This window comes from Channa argus, chromosome 10 (assembly GCF_033026475.1).
Source record: "Channa argus isolate prfri chromosome 10, Channa argus male v1.0, whole genome shotgun sequence".
Lineage (NCBI taxonomy): Eukaryota > Metazoa > Chordata > Actinopteri > Anabantiformes > Channidae > Channa > Channa argus.
In genome coordinates, this window is record NC_090206.1 from 21,431,504 (window position 1) to 21,455,921 (window position 24,418).

Below are 24,418 nucleotides of genomic sequence, written 5' to 3' on the forward strand. Positions count from 1 at the left end.
AAACCTTTATTGTTTTAGGAGGGCGAAGTGGACATGCGCACTGTTCAAATGGCTGTCTGCGTTTTAACCTATGTTGCTGTCCCTGATGATTTTCTTCTTATTTTTGGAAAAATCATGGAGCAAATGTACATTTAATCAAACTGTAAGTAAACACTGTCATTCCTATTCATATTTTATTCATGTTACAAAATTAAAAGACGGAAAACAGAAACAGCAAATGTTTTTTTTTTATTTTATTTTTTTTTAGGTGGTTGCAAATTCACTTGGACAGTTATATTAATAGATCTCAAGGGCCTACAAACATTTCTTTACTGAGCTTATTTAAGCCAGGAAACACAACTCTACAAACATACATCTCACATGTCCAGTTGTGCTGGGCTAAATTGCGCTTCACTTTGTTTTCTTGACATTGATTGGTTATTCTTGAACACATGAGACACCCGACCCTGCGGCCCCCTTGATTCCAGTTGTACAGTGAGTCATCGCTGTGTCTGGCAGATGACACACAGGGTGAACTTGGACTGGACCTGAGTGTCCACATGGAAGCTCTGCGCTATGCATCCAAAAACATGTCATGCATTGCTCCCAACTAACAGAACAATGCCAGGGATTAGGACGCTGAGCTAAATTTAAAGTCGCAGAAGAATGCATGCAAAAGCACAAGGTCCTTTTACAGCATTGGCACCTTTGGTGTTATCTTGTCTATCTTGAAATTACGTATTTAAAATGCAGAAAGAGATATGGGTATGTTATAAAGACTGCATTCTTCAGAGTGTGGGCTTGTGTCTACTATAGCTGGGTGGGGTCATTTAGGGGCAAGTTGAAAAAAAAAAAAAAAGGAATTCAAACAAAAAGTTCAATGGCAGTTGATCTCAAATCCCCCAGTGTAATGGTTTAATGTTTATTCGTCATTAAGTGATACATAATTTATACGATGAGAACATTAGCTTGTTTGTGACAAACAATGTCTCACCAAACTATGAAATAGGCCTGTCCCACGACACCAAGACACAAAATTTGAGGATTAGAGTAATTCACCACAAAAGGACTGGGTGACAACAACACATATTCATCACATATTTGTGTCTGTTAGTAAAGGAACTGTCGACAACCAAATGTAGCTGGTTGAAGTTAGTGATTATGGCTGATAAATCGAACTTATGAGTGTCTTTATCTGTCCTTTGAGTCCTGTGTCCCGATTAAATGTTTGTTGTGGCCCAGACACTAGCTTGGCTTTGACACTGGTGGCCCAGATGAACACCGAGTGCTGGGGCACATACTTGGACCACTGAAGGGTCCAAAGGGCAGGGCTACCAAAAATGGGAAATGTTGTTGGTTTAAATTACATTAGCTGAGATGAGAACACTGAATGAATAAAGTCCAAGTGTTTTCTGACCATTAGAGATGTCTATGATGATATAGATTAACATAAATGACACTGTGTTCTAGTTACAGAAACTGTGCTTGAATGAACAGTGGGAAAATTAAACCTCTTGTGATCAACAGGCCACTTGTATAACATTGTTTAAAGGATCTCCATGTCATTTATTTTTAGAAAGCTATACAAACTATTTACAAAGGTCCTCATAACGTTGATACAGGTCATTGCTGTCATTTTTTTTTTTTTTTTTTTTTTGCCTTATTGCTCAGAGGAGGTGCAGCATCTGTCGGGACCTTTGACTCTCAGTATTGTTGTGGTGAACATGGCTTTGAACTTCATTCTCATCAGACAAGCTTCTTGATTTAACACAAGAGAACAGAGTGTCCTGGAAAAAGTTGAGGTATTTTTGGCCATAGTGGTACATCATGTGGAAGCTTGATTTCAAGATGATTTACAATGCCGAGGCATCTATAAATCCGTAGTGTTGAAAAGATACAAACATACCTCAGGGGCCACTGAGCAGCGGGAGTGGGAAGTTGTGGATAGAAAACCAAACAAAACCATTTCATCAAGCGATTTTCGATCTTCCACATGGCTAACTATTGCTTTTTTGTGGCTCGCTGTGTAACTTTGTATGGACTCTTTAATACTTGACATGCAATAGAAGCTGCTGCCTTTTAACAAACAAGGTCAATTGTTACCTCAGAGTGAACCCTGTTCTTTCACCCGTGATAACTTCTCATTGTGGAGCCGATATTATAGACTACGGCAATGAGAAAAGGCACAGAAAAGACCTGCCCCACACAAGTTTAGTTTTGAGTTTGCTACAAACAGACAGCAGGAATTACTATTATGTTGTTTGATTCAAAATCATATTGATCTCTGCCTCTTTTGATTCGCATTTTCCCCTACTCACAGCCAAATCCTCCCACACAAGCTTTGATTCTGAAAGATCGCTTTCAGACCGTTTCAAGATGCCAGCCACACGGCGAAAAATTATTCTGGGAGAATATTACTTTAAAATACGTATTGATTCCGCTCGCAGAAATGAAGCATTATGTGGGTGTTGAGTGGAGCTGGGAGATACGGCGGTGAAAAATGACACTGCGTCATGAGCTATCAGTTTCAGTGGCTCAAAAAGAAACATCTGGTTGGACTTGGCTCCAAAGAACACAAACCCAGCTAGGGAGACTGCATAAGTTGGGAGCAGACAGCCTTCAAAACAAACGCCACCAGCTTTGTTGGCTTCTGGCACAATTTGCTTGAGGTCTTATTCAGTTTCAGAGCTGTGAGACTCGCAATGATCTCCATGTGCACAAGAAACTTGTTGCCATTTAGCAGGCCAAGATAAAAATGGATGGCTGAACAAAGGTGCTGCTGCTGTGTATGATAAAATACACCTACATTGTTACCTCTTTGGACACTATGCATAGTTTGGCTTTAGAGCAATCCATCACACCAGGCTGAGAAGTAACGTTCTATATTTGGCCTCTACATATTTAGCTTGTTCTCTCAGTGGGTACAGGGGCAGCTGAGGAGACAAGCCTCTCCATCAGTCATAACTGCTGGCCCAGGGCCCAGAGATCCTGTCATTAAGAGGCTTAAACCAAAGAATCATTCCCCTCATTCGTATAAAAGACAAGCAGGTCAAAAGGTTCCAAAATGATTTCCATGGCCAATGAGGTACTGACTTTATGACTATGGTCATGTCCTCAGGGGACACCTTTTTCCATTCTTCCATTCGTTTACCAGCACATCAGCATTTTTGCTCCAAATTAAATCTGAAGGCATTTCTTTGCCTTTCCGCATCCTTCTCAGGGCCTTCGTCAGGGCTTTCTCTTTCCCTACAAGACATGTGCATCAGCGTTTGTTATACGGTTACAGTACAGCCTCACCACATCTGTTACTAAATATAAAAGTCTGGCTTTGATTATTTGTCTGCATCTATGACAATGCGTAGTGTATGTAGTGCACCACCATTACACCTCAATGGACACCGTATAGATTCGGCTTCTTTAAATACAGATTCAATTGGTTTGATGATTTTGACTGGTGTAAAATTGGGTCATTCCCCACTAGCATGGATGATTGCCATTCTTAAAATCAAATAATATACTAGTTATTGTTCCATGCCTCATAAGCACATCATTTCACCCTACAAGTGCTGTATGTGCACAATGCCTAGACTAGTGTACTTGGATGTTTCACATGTGCTGAACACAGTGATGCAATTTCTAAACTGGAACATAAATATACACTGGCAGAGGGTGATATCTTGTGGTTAAAGAACTTCTCCCACAGAACTGCTCATGGCTGAAATGATTGACATATTAAGTTTAAATAATGGTGTAGCCATCTCAGGCTGTCTTCAAAGTGCAACTCGTGCAATTTCTGAAATGTTCAGAAGCATTAAATTCTCACTTTCTGCTACAAGTTGAGGCAGGGTACAATCCTACGAGAAATGAATGTTGCAGGATGGTTTAAAAGTGTCCACACTCTCTGACCAAGCTTAAAACAGTGTATAGAACGCATGCATTGCACTCTTTCCTAAATTCAAAGAAGAACATGTCACTTGTATCACTATTCTTTTCTATGCAGCTGGTTTTCAATCAATGCAGGCTGAAAGACAAACTGTAAAGTGCACAGAATTCAATTGTGATTTCATGCCATGTAAGTGGTGTTAGATATTGCAGGGACTGTGGTGATGTAGAGACTACTTGCAGATTCAATCGCTTAAATACGGTCTCTGAAACCCCAAAGCCACCAGCCAGGACCAGGTTGCAACAGCGGTTTGAACCAATAATTCTGTCTTTTAAAATTTTATTCCCATGCCACTAAAGTGATGCAGCTGTAGCTCAATTGGTAAGGCAGTCATCCATGGACCACAGGGTGGTTTGATTCCCAGTCCCTCCTGACTATGTGTCGAAGTGTCCTTGGGCAAGACACTGAACCCCAGGTTGCTACCGATGGATCAGGGGAGCACTTGGCATGGCAGCCACTGTCATCGGTGTGAATGAGAAACAACATTGTAGAGCCCTCTGGATAAAAGCGCCATATAAATGGTCGTTTACTTAAGTGCAAATGCAACAGCACTTTTCTAGAATCATTGTCACCAGATGGATTATTTTCCAACGTAATTTTTTTCTTTTTAATGAATGAAGTGATCAATCCCTCCAGGTATTCCCACTGTTACAATTGCTGATTTTGGACTGATTTATTAACAGCAAACAAGTCTTGGAAAGGTGGTCTGGGCATACAGTGAACCTCAGACCTGAGTTTGTGTGACTTAGTGTTGGCAAAAAGAACAACAAGAAACACTGGTATAAGACTGTGGCCTTGTGTTAGTTGATAATCACATGGTGTGTAAAGTGACTGCTTTATTACCTCTATTAAACCAGACCACAATATAACTAATAACTATAAAAAAAAATCCAGTTTTTATTCCTTACAAAAATGTACTGGCTTTTATAGTTTAGCTGTATGGAAATGTATTATTTAGGAAGTAGTATATGTACAAACTCCATACACAAATAAAAGTTTTAGTATTTCCCAAACAATTATACTCAACACCATCTACTACTTCAAACTTTTGTTCAAGCTTAACTACTAAGTACATGCTCTGTACCTAAAGTATAAAAGTTACAAAATTTTAAAGTTGTGGTGGAAGAGGGTCAACATTGGAGAATTTAACACTAGACATGATTGACAGGTTTAAGAAAACACAACCCATGTGCTTATGGGGCTCAGAGTGGCCTACATGGTGGTTTCATTGTTGTGGCTGATCGATGTATGCATTATGCTAGCAGAGCTAGCAAGATCCTATAAATTATCTCCTGATTCGGTTCCCCCAAAGGTCAGCAATGTCATTACTGGTTACTATTGGTCCATGGTGCAAATTCTCATGTCACAGTTCACAAAGGTTAAACTTGACAGGGAAGATTCACAGCCAGTAGCTTTGCCCCTGTGAACGGACCAGTCGACGATGACACCAGCGGGAAAAAGTAGGCTTTCCAAACAAATCGACAACTTTGGGAATCCAAAAGGGAGAATATTTACATAAATCTGAGAAGGAAAAAAAACATGTTAAATTTATATCAAAAAGATTGAAAACGGACTCTCATGAGTTTTCAATGTATATGTCATTTGTTAGAACTTTTACACACACACACACACACACACACACACACAAAAAAAGTACTGCAAAAATACTAAGACTTGACCTCAGCTGGCTCTCTGCACATATATATCTTCTACAGTGATGAGTTGAGAAAGTAAAACATTACAGAGACTTTTTATTTAAATGTACAAGTCTGGTGTCTGATCATGTTATCCTACTGTTGCATCTTGTAGCAGACAGCACTTGCGACTCTCAAGAGTCCTCATTCTCCGCTTGAGTTGACCGCCACCCAAGCCAAGAGAGGCAGTATGAAGTCATCACAAAAGTCAAGAGCTACTGTGCCACAGAGACTGATGTTCAAGGAGGGAAGAAAAGTTGGCAGAAAATCAGCGTTGTGTCACTGGAAAGGATTTGCAAGTGGGAGGAGGAAGAACGACGGGAAGTAGGGAGGGAGGGATTGAGAGAGGAACTCGGGATATAGTGGAAGAGGGACGTTCGGGGAGAATAAAGGAGGTTGAGGGGAATATATTGGATAAATAAAGCAAAAATGAAGAGATGTTCTCGTGAAAGAAGGCCAGAGAGGGACACTTGTGGTTGTGAAGGAGAGAGAATGGCGGTGTTGATAGAGGAGGTGAAAGACATTTTCTATGGCTCCAGGCCCAGCTGGTGTCTACGCTGGACCGCTGCGGGTGTCGGATCGTTATTCCAGCCCTGGAGACAGCTGGAGGTGTCAACACTGTGTCTGTCTCAGTTATACCTCCCCACAAAAGTCAGTCATGTGTTTGTGCAAGCAGCAGCCCCACTGTCACAACAAGTAGATATCATGTTGAGGCAGGGTCTCTCTCGCCTCAGGACGATTTGTCCAATATTCCCGAATCAAAAAGAGGTAAAATAACAAATGGCACTTGTTATTTTACCTCTTCAAGGAAATATTTGAAAGAATAAAAACTGCTGCATTTACCATGAAATAGTGAAATGGCTACTAGAAAACCAGGAGTCACTTGTGGGATTTATAATTGAGCATGACAGGACCCAAAAGAAAAGTTATAGAGTGGCTTTCATGCCCCATTTACATTGAAACAATCACTCACTACTGAGGTTTCGAATTCTCAGGAACCACAGACAGACGTTTGAGGGGTTGCCCTCCAACTACAAATCAAAATGGTAGGAAGGCATTTTATTCATTTCATAATGGGTTCCAGAGGAGACGGTGGCTCTCAACTATCACGTGTGTCTCAGAAACTCCCACGTTGCCTCGAAAGCGTTAGAGCTTTACTTAAGTACGGGGCAAATATGAGAGATTCAGGAAGATAAGAGGAATCAGTTTCTATATCTGTCAAGATTCGTGAATTCTCTTTCATTTGATCTGGGTCCAAAAAGGTAGCACCTACTGACGCTGAGATATACTGTACTGCAGAGAGGAGGAGGCTGCAGAGTCTGCGAGCGAGAAACATTCCTTAGAAAAGAGGTTAGTTCTGGTGAATTGGTGAATGAGGATGAGCCAGAGCCAGATCCGACAACAGCGACGTCATCCCAAAACAAGAAAACATTTGGCAAATGTAATTATCATGTTTTTAAAAAAAATAAAACTTTTTAAGGGAAATGGGGGAACATCTGTCCTTTGTTAGACCGGGACGTTACCCATTAAAAGCTGAAATATCACTGTCCAGTCAAAGGCACTTTCCTTCAAAATTATGACCGCATTTCAAGGGCAATAATCATTTAATACGTATAAATCAGAAAGGATCAAGCGTGATAACTTTGTAAGAGTAGCTGTGCTCCATTTTGTAGTCAATCTCCCAAAGAAAACACACACTCTTTTATTTTGACATCAATTTACAGGCAAAAATTTTGCTGTGCGTGCAAAGGAAATAAAAACAGAATCCGCAGGTTTTCCACTTTAAAGATGCATTCAGGACAATTTGTTTCACTCCGTCCCCAAGCAAACAGCTCTGAAATACTTGACATATTGCAACCCGGCCTGCATCAAACTCAGCAAGCAGATGTGTTTATGGGAAATGGAATGCCTAATAAATCTTTGGCATAATGTTATTGAATTAGTAAGGACTTAGGACCAGATACCATATTAAATCCTGTCTTTTCCAGTTCAGTGCTTGTGATAGCAATATATTAGAGTCTCACATGATATACTTGCGTATCTGCAATAGTTTTTCATCACTTCCAGTGAGGCATCGGTGAGGGGGTGATGATGAATAATAAATGAGCCTGAATTTTCTGTTGGAATTTCCATTTGCGCTGTGAACAATTTTCAGGAAAGAGGATTTACGCTTAATACCTTGCGGTGCCCTCTCCAACCGTTGCTGTTTGTATCACAGATTAACGGTAAGATCTCCATCTCTTCCATGGCATGATGTGATATTTGCTGCCATTTAAAAGATACTTATTAGTCTGAGGACTCAAATCTCGAATGTTCAAGCTGAATTAAAGTGTCTATTCCAGGTATAAATATTGGAAAAGCATTGAATCGTCAAATACACAAGTCTAATGCAGAGCAAATAAACATGTTAAACAAGTCTCAATCTTATGATGTCTTATTTTCAAAAATTATTATTTAAGAAGTGAAGCTTTGAACATCACCAGACGAAGATATTGAGGGTTTTTTAACTTTGAACCATATGGACCCATAATGCTTTAACTGTACAGAGACATGCCTCCGTAACCTTTTGTCTTCTTGATCCATTCTACTCTAAGCAGCCAAGAGAGTGGATGTAGTCTACAATTAACAGTCAAGTCAAAGTCAATTATCATTAAGAAAATCAAAAGAAAAGGCCACCACAGTAATACAGCGTGTGACTGACAGGTGATCACAACATAAAACCCAGAATAATGACTGCCTATAACTGAACGTGTCAACAATAATCCCAGTGTCTCCGCTGTCATAAACTTCCTTAATGGATCACCTTGTGGCTGTGACCTTTCCTCTCCTTACAACGTTGCTTGTAATGTTTGCAATGCTGTTCCTCTGGATGAAAGCAGAAGCTAAATGCCTCCGATGTAAATGTAAACAAGCTCACACAGCCTCACGACACATCTTTCCTTTCTTCCCAACATGGCTCGTAATTGGATGCCCGGATGCCCCTTGCCATCCCTCATTACCCAGCATTCCTGAGGGCTACATGCCGAGGGCGCGGCAGAGAGACTGGTGTGAGGTTGGCGCGGGGCCAGGTGACAGTGATTGATCGAGGATATGATTGATGGCTGCAGCTGATACACCAGCTCTGCTTTCAATTGTTGCTGGATCTGGCACTTCTCACCTTGTAAAAGTACTTGAAGGGGAGCTTTGGGGTGAATGAGTGTGAAGAGTAGAAGAAGAATAATAATGTGTGAAAAGAAGTTGAGTGATAAAACTTGAATGGATGGACTGCACATTTCCTGGCGGTGATATCATGTGATTGAGGAAAAAAATGGCTACGGTAGTATCGAGGTTTAAGAACTTGTGTACTTGTGTCAGCCTCCGACGTTGCACTAACTCTCAAGTCGTTACACATTTTAACTAACGTGGAATATAAATATAGGATGGAGATGCTATGATATAAAGCTTCAAGTATTGCAAGGATTACTGTTAGCAATGATATAAGAATACATTTTACAATATAAGAAATATCACTGATGTCAGCCTAAAGTTAGCCATCAAGATACACTAATGGTACTACTAAAAGGTAGTACCATTAGTATATCTATACTACTAACCACACTAAAGATACGAACCAGGTTTAAGCGCAGTAGAGCTGCAGTGGTCAAACAGAGTGTGCTTGACTCAGATACTAGGAACGTAAGATACTAGATATTAGGACATGCTGGATTTATGGATTGATGTGTATTACATTTTCAATGATAGCAGCAGTGTGATTTAGTATTGAGTACTGATCCCACTCATTATAATATGTAATAAAAACAAATGCTTCCACAGTATCAGTATCATATCAGCCCCATCAAGCCGAGGAGAGGTTTTTTTGGAAAGAAGCTGTGTTTCAGTCTGAGAGTGTGCTGATTGCTCTGGGAGGAGATCAAACACATGGTGTCCGAGGTGGGTGATGTCTTTTAGCACATTCTCACTTTTTTTCAACACAGAGCGCTGTAGGAGTGTTACAGCGATGGCAGTACTGTGCTGTCAAAGACACGTTAAAGCCCTTTTAAATCAGCTTTGGTGCAGTTGCTGCATCAGGCTTCATGATGTTACCAAACCTGTAGAAGTCTAAAAACTTTGCATTGTTTGAAATGGAACTAACAGACCTGGGATGTGATATTGCTGGAACTGTTGCTGGAACGCTCGGCATTCACTTTTCACGCAAAGTTAAATGTTGTCTCCATGACATTACAACATTAATATTATTTCTGCAGTATGCTATTTTAACCTGTAATGAAATATAATCTCACATATTTTCTTCAAGGGTGACTCCACCAATGTTTTAACTTGCTCTCTTCAGTGCTTTTAAAATTTCCCTCTGACTTACCTATATCATAATATTTGTCGGCTTCTAGCTGAAAAACTCCTTCAGATGACATCAGCTGGAGTTTTTCATCATTAGGAGCTCAGATGACACCTGGAGGAGCTCTGGAATAGCAGGATGACTACACTGTAAAAAAAAAAAATTTACATTCAATGTTGCGTGAAATTTCACATCATTTTACAGTGTTTACATTTTTTTTAAATTATGGGTCAAGCGTCATTAAATTTACGTCTAAGGACTTTTTTAAATACGATGAAAACTTATAATTCAAAAACTAATTTATTTTTACAATGTTTTGTTAGTAAAAATAAAAAAAAAACATTACACAATGCTTACATAATTTAAACCAAATTTGCAAGATGTCTTTTACAAATATTGCCCGTGCTTGTGATTGTACTACATATGTATTTTTACAATGTTATGCTAGTAATAGTACAACATGAAGTTACTTTTACACTCAGTGTATAATTACAAAAAAGATATAGTGTCCCAATGCTCGTGATTACACTACATTTATGTTTTATTACAACATTTTGGTCAAACACATCATTGCAATAATTTTACACTCAAAACAAATAATTTTGTAAAATGTGCAAGACAGTTTTTTTCATAAATACTGCCAATGCTTGTGATTGTACTACATGTAGGTATTTACAAGCTTTTGTTAGTAAAAACACACCAAGACATTAGTTTTACAATCGAAAGACATAACTGCAAAAAACGCGCAAGACCTTCTTTTCTAACTATTACTAGTGCTTTTGGTTATGCTATATGTATTATTACACAAGGTTACACAATTATAATTACAAAATACAGTCTTTTAAAAATACTGCCAAAGCTTGTGACTGCACAATACAAATGCATTTTAATAAGGTTTTCTTTTTAAAAAGAAACCAAGAAATTATTTTAGACTCAAAATTCATAATTACAAAAAGATACAAGGCTGTGTTTTACAATTATTGCCAATGCTCATGATTATACTACATGAGCATAGTTTTCCAATGTGTTGTTAGTAAATCTACCCACATTTTTCCCATCATAAATGTAATGGGTAGTCTCTTGATCCCCTTTCACACATGCAGCTTATATTCTTCACTTTGGACTTTGTTTTGCAGGGTATGTGAGAACGCAAATGTCCACGCAAATGTCAATGTCTGTGCCCAGGTCACCAGTCCATTTCAGGGCCAACACAAAGAGACATACAAAAACAGACAACCATTCACACTCCCATGCACACCTACAGGCAAATCAAAGTCACCAATTAACCTAACATCCAGTTAGAGGACTGTGGGAGGAAACCAGAGAACCTGGAAGAAACCCACATAAGCACAGGGAGAACATGCAAACTACGCAGAGAAAGGCCACAGCCAGCAAGTAAATTCAAACTGGGCACCTTCTAGTTGTGAGGTCCTAACCACTGCACCACCATGCTTCTGTTTACTTCATCATGCACGAATAATATAAAATAATAGTACTTGTGTAAAATACCAAAGTAGGTTTACGTCAGTAAAGAAAGAACTTAGTGGGGGGATATAGCGTTTATAACACTGCCCAAATTTCAGTTTCAAAAGTCGGACAAAGACACAAGTTAAAGAAAATTATGACTTTAAATGAATGATATAACTTTAGAGGGTGCTATATAAATTAAGTGAAAGTGGCATCTAATGTTATATAGGAAGCAAAAGAACAAAAACAATAGGCTTGATAAAATGTAAAAAAAAAATAAATTTACAAACAATGAATATATCTAATTTGATGATTGAATGCTTCAGCAGAAACATGGGCCTCTTTGAAGGTAACAAGTGGTGTGCTGTAGGGACCAGGCACAAATCTGGCTTTTATGGAAGAGTGGCAAGAAGGAAGCCATTGTTGAAAGAAAGTCCCCACAAGCCATGTGGGGGACACCGCAAACCAGTGGCACTGCACATAACCCTGAACACACCATCCCCTTTTTTAAACATGGTGGTGGCAGAATTATGTTGTGGGGATGCTTTTCTTGAGCACGGACAGGGAAGCTGGTCAGAGTTGATGGGAAGATGGATGGAGCCACATACAAGGCATTGTTAGAGGAAATCCTGTTAAGAGTCTGCAAAAGACTTAAGACTGGGGAGGAGGTTCACCTTCCAGCAGGACAATGACCCTATAAACATATAGCCAGAGCTACAATGGTTTAGATCAAAGCATATTCATTAGTTAGAATGGCCCAGTCAAACTCCAGACCTAAATCGAAATTGAGAATCTGTGGCAAGACCTGAAAATTGCTGCTCACAGATGCTCTATTGATGCGCTATTGCATAAAGGGCAGGGGCCAGTGAAAGACATATGAAATATTGCAGACATGTGTCAGATATATACTGTATGTTTCTACACTGATCATGTCTCCAACCTGACATTTTTACTGAAGCCACTAATATTAAACTGTGTCTCTCATCCTTATTAAACTAGAGATTTCATTCCCACTCATTCTTAGATTTGGCTTCTCAGGTTTAAAGGCTAAAGGTATCTGTAGTTTATATGCTGAGGTAATTGGACTGATAGCTAACTGGGTTTCAGGCGAGAAAGGAGCAGGTGGTCATGCTAGAAATATCCATTTGTTTGTTAGTGATGGGGGAAAAGGAGGCATTTTCTATCCTGCTTTTTGAAAGTTAAGTGCTCCCTTTTAGGCTTAGAATCCATCATGAAATTTCAAAAAGTCGGGCGGCTGTTTGCATTCATTTTGCCAATCTGATGCCAGTTTTTTTTCTTTTTCAGTCAGTCCTGATTCAAAAATCAGTGCTTTTACAAGCAAGGCTGAGTGTAAGAGCTACACAAAAAAAGGTCTTTATATTGTTTTTTACTTCCCTGTGGCCATAGAGCAGTTATGGAGTCAGGAGTTGATCGATTTGTTTCGCCTAAAGATCTCTGAAGTTGAGTGGGATTGGTGGCAAAGCCTCGGTTCTGTTAATACGGGCCCCCGATGACCCGAGTGTATTTGAACTGCCCTTCAGGTCCAGTGATCAGAATGCTCTGTGTTATAACTGTGAGCACCATGGAAGGGGTTAAGACTCAGTTGGTCCGCAAGGGCCAAGCCTTCAACATACTTGAGGATCTGCAGTTCTCTTTGCGAGGATCATGGATCTACAACCTGTCAACCTCCACTGAATTCATGTCTGTCTGGCCGATGGAAAATATCAATCAATCATTATCTGAAGCTCACCATTCAATGGCAGCAAATCCAGTCTGTAAACATTTTATCTTCCTGGCAAACAGGGATGATCCTCTGTAGAAAAAAAAAAGAAGAAAGCATTGTTTCAGCTTTTTCATCCAAACCTTTTACAAAGTTCATACGGTTTATTAATTTGATCTGGCAGAAGTGATTGTACAACAGCTTAGTTTGAATTTAAGGTTGTTTATTTTTCAGGAGGTCGGTTCAGTTAAGAAAGTGTTCATAATATTGGTATAAATGCAATCCACCAACAGGTGTTCAACTACAACAACAGGACCACTGTGACCTCTACCACTGTGTAGACAAATGTGTTTAAAGTGTTTTAACCTTAATGTAAAGGACTGTAAGGTTCTGTTTGGAGAAACTCTGCGCTGCTCATCGTTATTGGTTAATATTCTCCTTATTGTGGACTCATGACCACTGATATTTACCATTGCAAAGGTGGAATCGCAACGCTTTTCTTACCCTTTTGTAATCAACAACTGTTCATCTAAGGTCCTCAGAGATCTCTTTTGTTTGAGCCATGAAACATTTCTACAAACCTGTGCTGTCAAGATAGGACAGATCTGATTACCTGTTTTATTGGGGTCCCTTTATCTGATTTTGGGTCTTCGCTATGATAGCATATCCTCACTTATGTGTTGGAATACGGCCACGTGAGATGTAAAAGAAAAACGGCTTTACTTTCATCAGTCAGTGCACTTGTAGTTGATTTTCATTGGTCTGCCAGAGATAGGCTCCCTTAATCAATCTCCTTCCTAAAAAAAAGTATCAAAAAGAACCACACAATGAATTGAAATACACATGAGGAGTGCTATTTTAAACCACTGTACTTTTTCTGCACTTTTGAGGTTTCATCATGATTTTCATCTGAAATCTCTCAGGTGCTATTCGTCAGCTACATAACCTCTGTGTGTTTGGCCAAACACACATAATATATTATTGACTGCATATTATAGATAACCCCGTCAAGACACAAAGCAAGTTCAATGGGTCTTCCATGGGTGACGGTCACAAAAATGTAACACACCGATTAATTTTCATAAACTAATTTTGCTCGTGCCATATTTATTAAGAAACATTTGAGAATATGAAGCAAGGAGAGGGATATAAAATTGCTTGGAGTCAATGTTTGTCCCACCAGCCATGCGAAATGAACTCATGTGCACCACCGGGGATGCACAGTGTTTGCGTGATCCATCACATCGGGTATTATCAGTCATATAATGAAGGCTTTGGTTCCACTCACATGCTTGCTTTTTCTCTCACACTCCTAAGACGTTTTTTTTTTCCGAATAATAAACTATCTCATCCCTTTTTCATTACACAAGTATTCCAACACTAAAGTAGCCTGAAGGTTAGAGAGGCTTTCTTGTGACTGAAAGGTCACTTCAGTGAGAACCTGCCAGATTTTCAATGAAAATCTGGGTGGAGGAACTGAATGAGTACACCACAATATCCATCAGTGCGGCCGTTAGTAGAACACGATGCTCTGGTTGGCTGCTGCGTAGCTTCTCGGGGAATTGTGTAACCTTTTTAACCTATGGTACTCTTCAAAACTTTAGAAACAAACACGTTCCTTCACATCTGCAAGGCTTTTTTTGTTTGTGTCACTATAGGAATATCATCAATCCATGTTTTGCCATATCAAACAACAGTCACATACTGAACTCTGTGTGACACTTCAAACCTGTTGGGCATACGTTTAAAAAAAAAAAAAGGGGGGGGGGGGGGGGGGGGGGGGGACTGCAGTTGTGTGAAACAATCTGGAATGAGATTTAACACTTTTAATTACGTCTATCAACAATCAAGGATTTCACATCAAAGCCAATGTCTTTCCTGTTAGCCGAACACCGTTCGTGACAGCCCTGCAATTAATTGAAACATTAGAGAGGGAGGGAAATGCTCCAGGGCTCATGTGGCCTTGGCTGAGGCGTCGCATGCACTGCAGCCTCCAAAAGACACGGAAAGCACGAGCTATCCAGCGGCAGCTTAGCCTAGCTTCAGTGTCAGCAGGCTAGCTTTCCTCCCAGTCAGGGGGAGCCAGATGTAACTTTGTACTCAGCATTAGCACTTGTATCATCTAGAGGCAACCGCCATGGAAACGTCCCTTTCGTGATGAGGTTGTTGCTCCCTTATTTTAGAAGGCTACTCTTCAGAAAGCATTAGACATGAAAGACACGAGAAGGAGGCATCCAGTTTCTGGTGGAATGGAGGAATATAGGGGAAAGGGTGCAGTATGGAAAGTGTGAACAAAGTGGGGAGTGACAGGATGGATGAGAGAGAGCAGAGACTGTAGCCAAAAGATTAGAGGGTTGATCTCAGCCACAGCTCATTTGTCCTTCAGCAAGACACTACACCAGTAGCATGTATTCACAGAAGTGTCAAATAAATAACTGATTTATTAAGAAATAAAAAATAAAAAAATAGAGCTCCCAGGCCAAGAATGTTATCAAATCCAAGATTGAAGTCTGTCAGTTTTGATAATCATGTAATAGTTTAGGTTATTTAATAAGCATACATTTACTGTTTTATTGACTTCAGCTACACACAAGTGAGGCTTTGCTCTACTTCGCTGTTTTATGTCAGCATAAAGGAAACATCTCTGAAGACATCACTCTGAAGTAACTCTGAAAAGTGAGATGGGAATTTTTAATTTTTTTACCCTTTTCCAGAATGTTATAGAGTGTGTATTAACACATTAATCCTTAATGACAATAATTGTGAGTTGCAGCCCTAATCACATGTTTAAAGGGACATTTAAATCTGAACACATTTGTTTCAGAAGTCAGAATCCCAGGTCAAGGCCTTTGTGTGTGTTCATCTGTGAGGGTTTAGGCCATGCTGGCATTTTTCTCATCACTCCAGCACCGTTTCTTTGTGCACTCTTATGTGAAACTGTTGTCACGACTGACTGAAGTGCTGTGTGTCTATGTTGGAACAAACTTTGATTTCCCTAGATTTATTACTGAGCATTTCTGTAAAACTATAAAATTGTTTGACACTGACACACTGCTACATTGCCAATTCTGTACCAACATTTGTAAGAGTCTTTATTTATGCTGGAAAACTCATTTAGTAATGGGAGTCATCTCGAATGTTGTGTGTGTCTGTTCCGTGTGCTCACTACAATGGAAACTGTTGTGTGACATTCACAGCATGCCAGGGGTCAGCAGTGCCAGCCTGAAACAAACTAACGTGTCAGTCAAAAGACGTACTTGGAAACAATCTTAAGTATTATTTATGAGGCTGGCCACTGCCGTTACAATGAACTATGACATCACCTAAGCTTAGCCCAATAAGCATTTATTCGTAGCAATGTAGCACCTCACACATCAAAGCTGTCCGCCTGGTATTCCCTGCGCCTCCGACAGCCTGCAGCTAATTACATGATCTGATGGTTCCTCAAGGACGGTTGTGACTGGATGCTTGCTGCTGGGACAGTAAAAGTCCTCACCCCTACCTCAAACAAAAGCAACAGCTGCTGTGCCCTTGAGCAAAGTGCTAAACCCACAACCAGCACAGTAGCTGCTCATTGGGCAGCAATCTGTGTACCGGGCACTTTTCAGATACTAACCAGACCCTTTGATACTAAACAACATTTCCCAGTGATAAATAAAGCAGGTTTGTGACAGGAGAAAAGATATATGCAATATAATAAAAAAATGTAACACATCCACATGTAAACGTAAAGGTTGGACTCTCACCAAACAAAAGGCATCTCTGATCGGGGCCTAAAAGGAACAAAACCGCCATATGTTTCAATTATCTTTCATTTTTCTCTTATTAGCCTCTTTTGAATATGATTACAAGTGAAAGGGTTGTGTTATTGTAATTGTTTAAAGCATAAAGAACATGTCTGTCAGCTAAATACATACAAATACATAACAGTCATTTCCCTTCAGGTGCATCCAAACAATCACATATCACACCTTTACTCAATACCCAAATTTTTGCCCCCCAGGGTCAATGCACTTCATCTTTTTCTTATTACAGTGTGACTTTGATCTGCAAATAACAGTAGGCAAAAGCTTTGATTAGTTGTTCTTGTTTTGAACTCTGCGGTGATATCACTTTCAAGTGGTGCAGGAAGTATTCCCAGAGCAATCCAGCTCCTTTTAGACTTGACAAGAACAAACAAGATTTCTGTGCAACTGAAACAGGAAGTTCCCAAACAGGTGGTGGCTCCCACAAACTTTTCAGGTTATTATTCCTGCTACTATGCCAGCTGTGCGATTTGAGAGGTCTGAGCTGCTGGTGTGTTTTTTCTTACCACATTAGAAGGCTGCAGTTTTGTACTGTGGATGTAATAAAGTACTGTAAAAGAAATGCATATAGTTTTTTACTTACTAATTATTTTTAAATCTTGAAGGACCCATTCACCTCTTTTGGACCTAGTTTGCGTAGTACATGGAAAGGAATGCTTTAAACATCCCTCTGACTTCCCTATATTAAAATATTTTCTAGCAGACAAATATCTTTTTATAGCTGACATAGGCCTCCAGATGACATCACTTGGAGGAAACTTTAGTTCAGATTGCGTCATCTCGTTGCTCACTCTATGGAGGTTGTAATCATGGTCAACCTGCTTCCTCAGAGCTCCACCAGAAGACATCATCTGAACTCCTAGTGATGTAAAACTCCTCTGTGTGATGTCGTCAGAACAGAACACATGCTTTTAGAAATCAATTTGACTTTATTAAGTTTCCAATTCTAATCCGAAAGTGGACCAAAAACCAGTGGAACATTTCTCAAATGGTAAAATTGCATGTTTCATTTGGTATCAAAGCAAGTGACTTCAGACTGGTTACTGTTATATAGTTCTGCCATAAAGCTGCATATCAAGCCCTGAGAGGCTGCCATCTTTACTGTAAGGAGTAAACATCAGAAAAAATGCCACTGGTTGAGGATTATATGTTGGACTAAAAAAGAAGTTCTGTTTACAAATGACTATTTTTTTTAACAATTAAGAAAGCCAACGTGTTAGTACAAAAAGGACTGTTTACTTTTGTGCAGACAGTTTATTTTAACAGCTTCGGGTCTGATCAACTAGGAAAAAGGGAAGAGAACAGAACAAGGCACAACCGACATCATCCCCAGACTATTACTGAAGCTTTCATTGGCCATCTGCCTGTGAAAGAGAGGCAGCAAAGATCAAAGCCTCAGTCTTTCCCCTTTTATTCTTCTTTGCTTTTATCTTTCTTTGACTTGAAAAATTCCACTATGGCTGAATGTCACATAATTTACAAAACCCGTAGTGGTAGACTCACGAGGATTATGGTCCTCTCTCTAATAACCAAAGGTCAAATGGTTAATGGTCTCTGCGTGAATATAAGGAGTACAGGAGTGATGGGATGTGGACCTGTGGCATTCTGGATCGTTTTTTGTTTTTGCAAAAAAGTCACAATATGGACAATATGACTTTACATGAAGCACAAAAAGCAACAAACTTAAACAATCAGAGAAAAACAAGTCCAAAAAAAAAAAAAAAATACAGTCATGACTAAGCAGTCACGTTTGGCCACCTGCACACACACCATACATCTGCACTTTGTAAACTGTCCCTGGTAAACGAAATGATGCGCAACACAGGGAATGGTCCTTTTTGCCATACACTAACTGGAACGCAGTCAAGAAAATGACCTGCAAGCTGCATACAGTGCTATTAATAAATAAAATGTAATCATCTTCATATACTTTATATTTTTGCAACAGGCCCATACTTTGCTTAGGAAGCGTCACTGTTTACTTGACAGAAATGCAAGTTGGCAGTAGAGAGACAAATAGTGAATATGTATGTCTTTAATCTTCCTTATCCTGCTGTTGGGCCAGGGTGTGTCCCCTGGTCTCCCATAATAGTCTGCAATGAGAAGCTTGAGTAAACACAATCAATGGATACTAGCATATGCACCGCTGAGACTTCCGAACTCCCCCCCCCCCCTTCCTTTTTTTTTTTTAATTCACCCTTCAGTTTGTTCGATTACACACCCTTTGTGGATTCCAGGCAACTTACAACCCGAGACAAAGGTGGTGATGCAATAATAGGTGATATTATCCTCATCCGATGTTTGTCTTGCAAGAGAAAAATAAAAACAGATTATACCATAGAGGTGCCCCCTCTCTCCCTGTCTGTCTGTTGTGTCTCTCTGGTGCTCTTGCATGCTCTCTTACTCCTGGATTACAATCTCTTCATCCATTATTAATGAAGTTAAACTACTAGTCGCATGCTGAATGTGCTGCATGGGAGATTTGTAGCTAATCCAGCGCAAAACAGCCCCAGTCACATAATGAAGGGAAAAAAAGCACAAATGTCAACAGTTTCACACTGGGACTGGATTAGACACCCCCACCTCACCCTCCTCATACTCACTCGGCCTCGCTCTCGCTTTCTTTCGCTCTTCCACGCCGCTCACACAGAAAGAGCTGCATGCACGCACAGACTCACACAGCAAATCTTGCATCCAGCATTAACAGTTATGAATGTACACACTCCCTGCATCACCTTTTCTGTGTTGTTTCATCACCAACAGATTAGTGAATTAGTGCTGTTTTGAAGAAAAACGCAGAAGGGCTGGTGAAGTCTATATGTGAAATCATTCAACCCAGTCTTCACAAGATTAACATCTATGCTGTGTTTTGCAAAAATCAGCCGCAGTTTAAACATGGGCTGTGAAACACGCCGACCGATCAGCACAGCGTGAGTGGATGTTGACCCTGTGTCGTCTTCAAGGGGTCTCACACATCCCTTGTAGTTTATTGATTGCATGGGGTTGGTCGTTGTGCTATGGGGAAACACTGTACAATGTGCAGTGCAGCCAGGCGGTGTGGCTCCATGAAAAGCAGAGACGAGCATGAAACGCTGGAACTAATCAGAACACATGACATGGGACTAGCATCCTGATTTCAGATTAGCTGTGTCGTATTCTCCTCCCTCTCCCTCCCTAACCCCCCCCCCCCCCCCCCCCCCCCCCCCCCCCTTCTCTCTCTCTGGTTTTCCTTTCTCTCTCTCTCTGTCTTCATATCTTTGTCATCCTTTATCTACCTTTTGGAGATGTGTGTGTGTGTGTGTGTGTGTGTATATATATATTTTTTTTTTCTCTTTTTTTTCCCCCTCTATTTAGAGATTAAGTTGCCTTATTCCACGCTACAATGTCAAAATAACAGTAAAAGACTTCAAGATTGTGCTAATGCATTTAAGTTAATGCAACAACTTGTAAAGCTTAATCGATCCAGTCTCAACATCTATGTGGCCATTTCGCTGGTTCTGTCATTAGCAACCGCTAAACTCTGCCCGTCTCATTTGCTTCTCAAACCATCATCAATGAGCACATTTCCAGACCTGTGTGAACAGGACATTCAGGGATCTGAAACTGAGCTGTGTGGGCTGTATTTAAAGCCTTTCTTCTGAGCAAATGTCCATCTCTTTCTAAGAATTACTATTCAAGCAGCAAATTAATCAGCAATCAAAATTTGAAACCAGATTATATGATCATTCACACTTCCACTTATATGGTAAAGTTTAGAGTCTTTGGGACTGTGGGAGGAAATTGGAGTCGAAAGAAATCCATATAGCAAAAAATTCTACCTGCTAAACATTGCAAAATATATTAACTTGCCTACATTAGCATTTAGCTTAGAGACAGCTGTCAGTAGTATGTCTGTAGACAGGTCTTGTTCACATTTATTTGTTCATATTTTTGAAAGATAAGTTATTCATGGTTGAAAACCTCTTCTGCCCCATCTCGAATCAGGTACTTTCCTTTTATGCAACCATTTGTTTAATAGACAGGAATATCTACGGGTTTATTTCATCCATCAGTTCTGTATTCAGCTTGTATTTCTCTCCAGCTCTGTGCCTTCCCTCTCCACCGCAGTACACCAATTAGGACTAAGCTGATCCCAGTTGTGACCTTTGGGCAGGACCTTCAGGCCCGCAGACAGGAGAGTTAGCGTGTAGCTGAACTGTTTTACATGTTATTGACGGGGTGGGAGGCATCATAGTCATTTTATCACACCAATTTCATTCTTGGCCGATTTCCCTTTAGGCAAGTTAGTGGCAGCTTCCCATTGATTTTTCACGTAATTGATCAGAGACCTGCTCGAGCAATTTATTGGCCCACTCGCACCTGTGATTAAAACTGAGGCCGCATGTGTTTATGCATGCACCGGCTATTACTTTCCCTGAGATCAACCACGTGCCATAAAAGCACTGCTGTGCTGCCTGTCTGGCAGTTGTCAATGTAATGAATGCCGTCCCAGTCTCAGGGACACTTTTAATCATGCTTGACCAAAGCCATGTCATGTCCAAAGTCAAGAGAAATGGAGACACGCTCGTCTGACTGACGAACGACGACAGGAATTAATGTGTTCACATAAAAACATGGACCAGAGTTTAATTCAAAGTAATCCTCATTCATTTGAAGCCACTTGCATGCATGGGATTAATATTAGAGCAGTTGGGGGGCCAAAACCACAATGACATCAGCTAAGCATTTTCACTGGAAGCTGAGGATAGGATAATTACAGAAGAAGACAAAGACAAAGAGCTGAGTACTTTTTAAATATACACCATGTTAGCTGGGCATGTCGGGAGGAGTGAGGGTAGCCTAACATGCAAGTCATTTACTGGCCTCGCGTATTGCGCTCTAAACCACAAGCCATGTTGCTGAGTTGGAGTGCTTAGCGTTGGTGCAGCTCGTCTCCCTCTGGTACTGTGACAGAGCTGGAATAGTACGGATCAGGCATAAAGCCGCTCAACAAGCTCAAGAGCTATCAAAGAGCCACCCTTTTAATTTGGTTAATTTACAGGCAGCTTTTTTTGCCAATAACGTTCTTGGAGTGATACTTGACAAATGGGAATACACACAGGCTATTTCTGTCTTGAGGAGAAAGACTCCTAATGTTAAATCTTCCTTTTTCATCCCTCGCTCTATTTCTTTTTTTATATATATATATTGATTTCAAGAAGTCACACCCCAATGTAAAACCAAATTCCCAGCCATTACTTTATTTCTAACATATTAGCAGTACATAAACTGATTTGTTTAAAGATTTGTGGCTTTGGAAAAACCAGATTGACTCCAAATTTTATTACATGGCCACAGAGTGTTGGCCAGACAGAACACTAGGCGACAATCACATGTGGTTTGAGGCTACAACTGAAAAAAAGAAATGCTGGTTTTCTCAGGCAAAGAGCACCCCTGAATAATGAACCACTTCACATCTGTATTTCTCAAGCTTCCCGGTGAGTCTTCAAGGACTCATATTTCACCGTTATGTTGTGGGCGAAATGATTGTTTGCGTGTGTGTAGAATTAATTCAAAAGGTGAGGAGAGAAATTAGAGACTAGGCCCTTTGAATAGATGTTTGTCCACTTTGTGATTTGGGTGTAATTTTAATTGATTACATGAACAGAATGGAACGGCTGCAGAGATGGCAGAAGGCATTTGTCACAGTGAACCATTTCTCATATTCGTCTCCAGAATTTAAGTGGGGTTTAATTTCACAGTAAGAATAATGTGTTTGTATAGATCCCATATAACAAGAGCTGCATATACTCAGACATTCTGCAGTGTGTGCATAGCAGTTTAGATTACTGCTGTCTAGCTCCTTTAAATCATTGTGTAACTGTCAGGCCCTACAGATTTTAATTTTGCATCCAACAGGAGATATGTTGTGTATGTAGCCCACATCATTAACCTGTTCCTGATTTAGAGGCTGCACTGGTGTGAAATGTGAAATGATCCATTGCCATGGAAAATTGTGAGCAGAAATGCAGATAATCTATTAAAATAAACTTAAAATTAAATAAAACTGTCCTGCATGGCCTACATCGTCTGTAGAGGTTGTGCTGTGACTGAATTGCTGGCCAGCCTATACTGTCTCCTTTTTAAATGCGGAGCCGTGGATGCGTGCTGATCTACAAGCCAGAAAGAGTGTTTTAAAGTCAGTGAGGAAAAGTTGAAAATGTCCAACTGTACTGATGCTGGCGGCCTGATGTGCTCGTTAAGAATCAGGAGAGAGCATCAGCAGAGCGGGTCACCCTGTTTCTCACATCACAGCCCCATCAGAAATTCTTTCAAGTGTCCTTCTGCGTCGCCAAAGATGACAACGGCAAATCGATAAGCGCTTGAAATGAAAAGAAGCCGCCGGTTTGCCCCCGAGGCGAAAGATTTCATACCCGCCAGCCTTGTCTGAACTTCAGGCATTCCTCTGCACCTTTCTGCGTGAGAAAGAGGAGGCTCTTGACTGATTCCCCCCCCCCTCTTTGTATAAGAAGGTAAGAGGAGGATATCGCCGAACGGATGCCGCTCACCCTCTTTTTCTGGTGCAGGCGGGGCGTTTAGAGATGTGCTTGATGCAAGACTGTTGCCCCCCCCCCCCCCCGCCCCCTGCTCCTGCACGGGCTTTGGGGTCATTTACTTGCATTTTATATGTGCGCACATGTTTGTGCTTTTATGCGCGCAACGCCTGATATTAAAGTGCAGGGGTCAAATTGTGCAGCAATAAACGAGCTATGTTGGCAAATATGCTTATTAGATTTATTTTCCCTATATTGGTTTGCATTTGACTCAAGGCACTCAATGTGCACGCGAGTGGAAATTCATAAAAATGTGGCCTTCTTGGGCCTTTTTAGGAGAATAGCATGTATTTGTGGCTAAAAAGCAGGACATCTCCTATGTCTTCAGTTTTATCGCAACACATCAGGTCTGAGCACAATTTGGAGTCACTCTCATAATTAGTCAATTCATAAGGCCGCATTAAGCATTTATTAAATCACGTGTGTTTGGGATACCAGCCCCTGATTCACCAAATTTTGGGGGCGTGGATGATGGGCACGTCTTGCTTCAGTCTCCCCCCTTTTGCCTAGAAATTCCCGTGTGGATGTGCGCATTAATTACTGGTTTAATGGGAGTATGACTAAAAATGTAAAAAGAGGATTAGGAACACAGGCCTACGTCCGGTCTGCTCGCTTCACTTAAGATGCGAATGCAAAACCAGTCTGTATCTAACGAAACGGATCTATAAAGACCATTTGCATCAGAGCCAGCTGTTCACTTCATCTGCACATAAATCTGCAACACGATAGGTCTCTGTCTGGCCCCGCAGGAGCCAAATGCATCTATTTAAATACTTTTGTTTTCCATCCACCTCTAGCCTCCAAAATATTCAGCTTCGCAAATATGTTCAAAAATTCATCCGGTGGTCACTGAGCGTGATGGGCAAACATGCTGAACTGACTA

The 24,418-nt window shown here is 40.5% G+C and overlaps 1 long non-coding RNA gene across 1 annotated transcript in view; it reads right to left on the reverse strand.

The window, feature by feature from the left end:
* Positions 1–252: 252 nt before the first annotated feature.
* Positions 253–24,418, reverse strand: part of LOC137134658 (uncharacterized) — a 48,819-nt gene continuing 24,653 nt past the window's right edge. Inside the window, exons 2-5 of the long non-coding RNA XR_010915452.1 lie at positions 13,750–13,933; positions 13,167–13,229; positions 9,974–10,096; positions 253–5,443 (exon numbers count right to left, since the gene is read on the reverse strand). This is a non-coding gene — a long non-coding RNA (uncharacterized lncRNA). The remainder of the gene's footprint in view (positions 5,444–9,973; positions 10,097–13,166; positions 13,230–13,749; positions 13,934–24,418) is intronic.